The 7,060-nt window shown below is 46.1% G+C and overlaps 1 long non-coding RNA gene across 8 annotated transcripts in view; it reads left to right on the top strand.

Annotated features, from left to right (window-relative positions):
- The first annotated feature begins 207 nt into the window (after positions 1–207).
- LOC109284820 (uncharacterized) overlaps positions 208–7,060 on the top strand; it is a 39,715-nt gene continuing 32,862 nt past the window's right edge. For 2 of the 8 annotated variants that reach the window (XR_002092400.2, XR_009463796.1), the window contains exon 1: positions 208–7,060. This exon is cut by the window's right edge and continues 23,963 nt beyond it. This is a non-coding gene — a long non-coding RNA (uncharacterized LOC109284820). The other 6 variants (XR_009463801.1, XR_009463799.1, XR_009463798.1 and 3 more) reach the window with 5 other exon arrangements.

Here is a 7,060-nt window from a genome sequence, read left to right as displayed (position 1 = left end):
CATAAAGGACCCCGAATGCCGCGCGTCAATTTCTCTTCCTCCCCACGGCTCCTCTTCTTCCCGGCGGGGACGCGGGACTCCCTCTCTCCCACCCCACCCACCCCTTCTAGGTTTTCTATACGGACTGAAATAGCGAAACAGGCTTGTGGGGGTGGTGGGAGAGGACTCGCCCCCTCCGCAGCACTCAGCAGGTCTCGGGGGGGGGGGGGCTCTCCGAAACTGGACTTGTCCCCTCCGCTCCCTTGGCGCTGCTTGCAATAGTCACAGGAACGTTTCGGTGCTTTGCAACAACAGGCCGCGCGCTGCCCCCCGAACCCCGACCGTGCCATCCCGTGAAACACACCCCACGCAGGTTTCTCTTGACACGCCAGAAGTGTTCCTGGCGGGCGCGTGTGCATGTACATGTTGAAGTTATGGGCTCCTGGGTATAACCTGAAGCCAGGCCTCGATGCTTTATGAAAATCCTAGTGCTAAAGGGAGAGTCGGATAAAACCGAGCACTAAGAGCCGGTCGGGAACTTTCCTGGAAACCAAATTTCAAGGGAGATTTATTTTTTTTTTTTTAATTCTTGCAAGCTTCCCCTGCCCCACCCACTTTCTGTCTGCTGGACGCGTAAAAGTATGTGGAAAATAAGGAGTGAACGCAAAAATGCCAAACATTGTCCTTTTGATACTGGATGCAGTTAAAGAACATTCTGTATCTGGCCACGTGTTGCTCCTCCCTATGGATTATTAGGCTTAAACTAAATTAACTTGTAACGAAATGGCAGCGATCTGAGTCGAATCCACTGCCCTGAAATGAGGGGGATCTACGGCAGTTCGACCATGTTGTAAAATAATTTTTTTTTTTTTTAATTGCAGTGGGCATATGGGGCCATCCCCTCCCATCGGGTTTTCTGCACAGCTTTCCTTTGATTCAGGGGGGAATTCAACTTGAAAAACTTCTGCTACGGTGTAGCTCAAGGGGGAAATGCTGAGCATCTTTTTTTGGGTTCTGGATAACTCCTTTCTGAATCCTGTCCTACCTTCATACAGGTTTTTAGAAGTCACTTTTATTATTTCTGTTTTCAAAACTATAGTTGTGCATTGGGGTTCTTCATTTTTATCTCTCTGCGCTCCGTTTCATGGGGCTAGTGGACGTTGTACTTCAATCAGGACGTTTTCTTTATTATAAAATTTATAACATTTCAGAGCTTGCTAGGCTTTTGCCAGGTTACCAATACCTGAACTATTTTCTGCCAGCTTCCTATTTATTTATTTTACCTTCTTTCTTTTAAGTGGCTTATCGTGTTAAAAAAAATGACTCGTGCTTTTGGGTGCTTGCTTCTTCGGGACTACTTCGAGTCCCGATTTTTAAAACAAGGGCTCAGCACTTTTGAAAACTGGGCCCCTTTAAGTGCATCTGTTTGAGGTTCCACAATTCCTTAATCACTTTTAGAAAACTTTTTTTTTCCCCTTTTTTTTATCATGTCACTCATCAAGGTGAAAGGACAGATTATTTTTTAGCACAATCCATCTGTTTGGCTTATGTGGGTGCAGTTGTTTAGAGCCAAGAGCATTCAAGTGACAGACGAGCTGATATTAGAATGCACTTTTTTCCCCATTAGTCTTCATTACTCCTGTGTCTGTTTAGACTGCAGCAGCGCACACACTGTGCGAACCACTTTCCAAGCGTGCTCCCGGCCCCAAAGAGCATGCAGTTTCATACATTCATTTTTCAGTGTCATTAAACGGTTCGATTTAAACATTTTGGCTTGATTAAGATTCAGGCTCGAGTCAACGGTTCCCTCGACTCCTAGATGACTTTGACAAATGACAATGTAGAAACAATTGCTTCTTTTAGTAGAACGTAGTGCAAATACTAGACCCAGCGCAGTAAATAAGATTTTTTTTTAATTTTTTTTTTAAAGATGTTTCGAGCTTTTGCTGCAAGTTGTTGGCAGTTTTCTTAACTGGTGATTTGCTGTTGATCTCTATTTCATAACGTCCTTCGATCTCTGGGTCACAGGCTCCGTGATATTTTTCTTTTTTTTTCCCCCCCCACCCCCGCTCTCTCTCAATCTGCTAATAATGGGGCTTTGTTTTATTTTCACTTCTAAACTTTGTGCCTCTTTTGCTAATCTTTCTCAGCGTACAAATAAGCTTTCTTCGGCAGTCAGAGTTGACAAGGTTTACTTCACAATAACCTAGTTCTGGGCAAAGCTGCAAGGCCTTCTCCCCATTTATCAGGGCCTTAGCTGTGAAGTTTATTGCACTGCAAGGGTGACATTTTCAGCCTTCTGAAAGAGTTGGTAAATATTTGGCTGGTCCTACGCCTCCAGCACAAAAAAGGCTGTATTTTATCTGTGATAAGGCCTGAAAGAAAAGTATCTGAGCACTAAGGGCTTGATTCATTGAGCAAGAAGGGTGGGGTCCAGGCAGGATATTCACTCCTTGAATGGCAGAGCAGAAGTAAAATGTTTGTTTGCAGAAAGTTTGTTTAAAAACTACTGTTGCTCCATGTTTGCAAGTAGAGGCCTTCAGGCTCGGGGCCCTGGCAAGCTGCTGGTGGGATGAGTTGCAGGCGGGGGGGGGATATACTCTGAATTTATGAATTCATGCAGCGGAAGGGGTGTGAGATCTGGCTTGTGCTCTGGCTCTTTTTGCTCTGCTGTTCGGTACAGGAGAGGGGCCAGACTTTCCTGAGAGCTTGGGGTCCCACGTCCCTGGGAGCCAGCCCCGTTCGGGACGGCTAGCACCCACCGTGCATCCCCTGCCCCCCCACCCCGTGCGTCTCGTGGCACGCGCAGAGCACGTGCTATGTGAGCTCTGTCTGCTGGGCCGCTCTTAAAGGAACGCAGCGGCAGGCCACACAGGGAATGGCCGAACTTCCCTGAAAAACGAGGCGGGTCGGGGGGATGCAACCGCTTTGCAGTGGTTCCTGGTGACTGCCCGGCGCCCCAGCCCCGGGGGTCTCTTGCAGAGGGATGAGAGCTGGGGCAGATGAGCATGCGGCATGCTGCTGCCTCGGTCAGTCATGGGAGATTATGCTGCCACTGTCACTGTTACCCGAGCGCCTTCCCTCTAAATCCGGGAGCGAGAGCGGGGTCTGTGTAGGCTCTGTTTCAGGTGAATAACCCGTTTAGCCCAGGGGGGTTGTTGGCTGCTTGTTTTTTTTAATTTGCTTCTTATTGCTCGGAGAATGCAGCAAAGGGTGGTGTCTAACTACGAGCAGGAGGATTCCCGGGCAGTGTTTGCATGGCCACAACGGCTGCTCTTCCAGGGCCCAGCAGAGATTCCCAGGCTTGGCGGACTGGGGGGGCCACAGATTATAACAGCAGAACTGGGGGGGGGGTGTCCTCCACCGCAGTGCCCCGGGGACCACTGCTCCTCGCCTTCAGGCTTCTTCCAGGATGGTGGGGGGCTCCTGAAGACGGTTGCGGGGGACGATCACGTCCCACTGTCCATAGCATCACTCCTGGCACGGTCCCAATTATACCTAGCGCAGCAGTAGCCAGTCTTGCATCTGGGATGTGCTCAGCAGTGTCTCTTATGGGGAGCCGTGTTCTTGTATGCAGTTTTATAAAGCCTCCTGTATGACCACGGCTTCTGGGTCAGCTACAGATAATTAAAACGCAGAGATGACAGTAGTGGCTGTGTTGTTGTTGGTCATGGGGGGGAAAAAGCAAACCCCGCAATGAGGTATTTCTGGTCCCTCTTGGGGAATGGAGGGTAGGGTCCAACCTGTGTGGACTGGGGTGATGCTGCTGACCTCCCGTGGAAGGGGTTTCGAGAGCTAGCAATGAGAAGTGCTGCATGGGCTTGACCCCGTTTCCATTTCGCTCGGTGGAAAAATGTCCCTTAATTAACACAACGCCAGATCAAACCCCACAAAAGCAAGCTGCCGTTGTCTCTGCAACTGCATTCCCAATTGTCTCAGCTTTGGGTATGGAATTTCCTCGAACGAAGCCTTCAGAAACACTGCTTTGCTCCATCGCTGAAGAGCACAATTTAAAACATGGTTACATTTTAATTTGATCGGCTGCTTATCAGACGTTTTCACCAAGTATCTAGAAAGCAAACGAAAGCGATGCTTAAGCCCAGGGTTTTGTCTGTGGGGAGGGGGAAAAAAAACTTTAGCCAGCTCTGTGCAGCCCAAGCTTTTGAATTCTGCACTATTCACAGGGTTAAACTCAAATATGCAAGTGCAATAGTTTAAGGAATAAATTCCAGAAGCTGTTTAACTCTTGGTTTCATTGCAGAGCAGTGATCAGGTTGAGTTAAGCAGAATTGCTGTATGCGAAACCATCTGGAATAATATCATATTTCCACAAAAAGGAATTTTCTTTAGAAAGAGCAACGATGTGCTGATATTTGAGAGGATGGAGCTAATAGCAACCTACAAATTCTGGAGAACCAATTAAGAATTTATTGCATAAAATACTGGGACCTTGTTGGGAATCTTGATTTGATTTTATTTTTATGGTAACAGACTTAAAAAAAAAAAAATCCAAGCCCCCACCCCCCAAAAAAGAAACAGATCTTGAACTTGAACTTTCTCAAGTGCAGGGATCGATGGGAGATCTTGGTGTCGAGTCGCAATACATAGTTTTGGACTTTATTCCAATTAACCAAGTTGTAGGAAATGTATTTGGAGCTTTTCTGGCTAGGTGATAGTAAAAAACCTCTGGGGGGAAAAGTGGCGTTTGTTTATTGCGAAACAATAATTTGAGCGTAGAGCAGTGTGAATGTGTTTGATTTAAAAACCCTTTGAAACGATTTTGATGTTTCCTGGGAGAAATCATTTCCTTTCTCCCACTTGAGAATCTCTCTTTTACAATTAAAGAGGTAACGTTAAAGCAGTTTAAAATCTAAGCGAGGCTTAAATATTTATTTTTTTTTTATTGCAAAGTCAATTAGGAATATAAATGTGTAAGGTACAAATGTGGTGATTAATTTCGAGGAAATTAGTGTTGGGAGAAGGGGGGGAAAAGATTTGAATGCAAATGCAGCAGCTGTGCACTACAGAACGACCTGCAGAGGTAATTTAAACAAAAATGAATGTGTCCACTTCAGGTTTATTGTGCAAGGTAAAGAAAAGGAAACAAATAACACGACTAGTGAAAAAGCATTTTTAGATATTTAAATGTTCTGCCTTAATGTCGTTGTGGGCTATTCAGTAAGAGTTAATGGCTCTTTTATAAACACTTTTTCCTTTTGGCAGTGTCCATTTGAAATGACTCTGTCCTATAGGCCAGAAAAACAATTTGAAAATATTACATTTTATAAAATAACTTGTACCTTTTTAAATAACCAACCTCTGAGTAAGTGCACAGAGTAATTCATTTAGGGTATATTTTCACCCACGTTTCCCAAACCGTAGTTAATAAAGAGCTTTAAGAACTTCACCCCGCATAGCTACCTCCAGTGTTACAACAGAGCAGCTTCACCGCATCGTTTTATAATGTTTGCCTGTTGCAGTTCGAAGTGGTAAACTGAGATTAGAATTGCGTTACTCAAAGCCCCAGACTAAATTTAGCTCTCGGACACACAAACTGCATTGCTTCAGTGCCGTTAGAAGAGTTTGGTTCACACGTAGCATAGCTGAGCTCGTTCAGCATCTCCTTGGGGAACAAATTAGAGCCTGAATGAGGACATTCACGCACATTGATGACATTAATGCTGTATGTATTTGGAGGCTCTGCATACATCCAGCCTGTAAAATGTACGCCATCTCTTCCCTCTTCCAAGGGCTTTTATTTCATTTCTTTATCAAGAACCATTAAGGGCGATTTGGACACAGTGAAACCGGGCTGCTTTGACACCAGTTCTCCGCCGAGACCTTTGCAAAGGTAGCACTAAGCTGCTCTTTCTGCAGAGCTCTCTGGAGTGACTCTCTTCCTGCAGTGCTCACCCGATCCACGGCCTTGTTTCATACGCCTTTATTTTTAAAAAATGGAGGAGTCAGGAATATGCTGGCTCACCAATATGCAGCATTATGTAATACGGCTTATCTGGGGTTTGGCACGTGGGCCTTTTTTTGAACTTTGGGATAATGTTACCCTCCCTCCCGCTTCCCCCCCAACCCCACCCCGTTTTTTTTAACTGTAGCTTTATCACAAAACATCTGGTTGGGAGTTCGGTCTTGAAAGATCACTTTGGATTTTATTTCTTTGCATCGTATTGTCTACAATCCAGACTGGGATTGCAGCTCTCTAGGGAATGACCCCGTGCTGGCAGGCACTTGTGACTTGTGATGTGAAGTTTCTCCACTGAGCGTTTGCTGACCTTCACCAGCTGGGGATCTGACCCGCTGTGCACCGTTTTAGGGAACAGTAATAGTCTCTGAAAATCCGCCCCAAAGCCTTTTTAACCTGTCCATAATGAATATTCCGTTGTAAAGTTTTGGTAGCTCTGGGTTAGCTGTCCGAGGCTGTACTATATATAACCAGCGCTCTGTTCTTTCATTGTGAAACACGTTTTCCAAAAATAAATATTTTCTAACTAGTTCCTAGCGCTCCCTTTTAACGCCCAGTCCTGATCATCTGGGTTGGAATGGTAAAGATGGCTTTTTTTTTTTTTTTTTTTTTAATAATTAGGCTTTAGCAACATGTGCCGGGCTGCATCTGAAGCTGCTGTAAATGGGCAGAAATGTTGCTGCTAATTAAACAGATGTGTGTTGATTGTACGCCAGCTGAGGTTCTGACCCAGCTGTCCACGGCCCCGTCTCGTGGCTCTTTCGGGCGTCACGGTTCCTTTCTGCATTAGGTTAAACATGGTCCGTCATTCTGACGTACCGTCCAAGTACAAACTCCCACCACTTGGACTTCAGTGGAGCTCTGCTGATTTACTCCAGCTGAGGGCATGGCCCAGTGCGAGGGGCGTCGTATGCTGTGCCGTCTGCAGCTTCCACGTTCCCGGCACCGCAGCAGACCTGCCGGCGTCACCGAAAATGGATGGGAATAAAAGTGAAACGTTGCAAACCGATTCTGTTGGATGAGCTTGAGGAACGTGCAGAAAGGGAATCGGGCAGCACAGGCTGGCAGGTTGGGCACCTCGGCCTCCTGCTCCTGTTAATCACT

The sequence above is a fragment of the Alligator mississippiensis genome, chromosome 8, assembly GCF_030867095.1.
Source record: "Alligator mississippiensis isolate rAllMis1 chromosome 8, rAllMis1, whole genome shotgun sequence".
In the NCBI taxonomy this organism is placed as follows: domain Eukaryota; kingdom Metazoa; phylum Chordata; order Crocodylia; family Alligatoridae; genus Alligator; species Alligator mississippiensis.
This window is presented reverse-complemented; position numbering and strand designations above follow the sequence as displayed.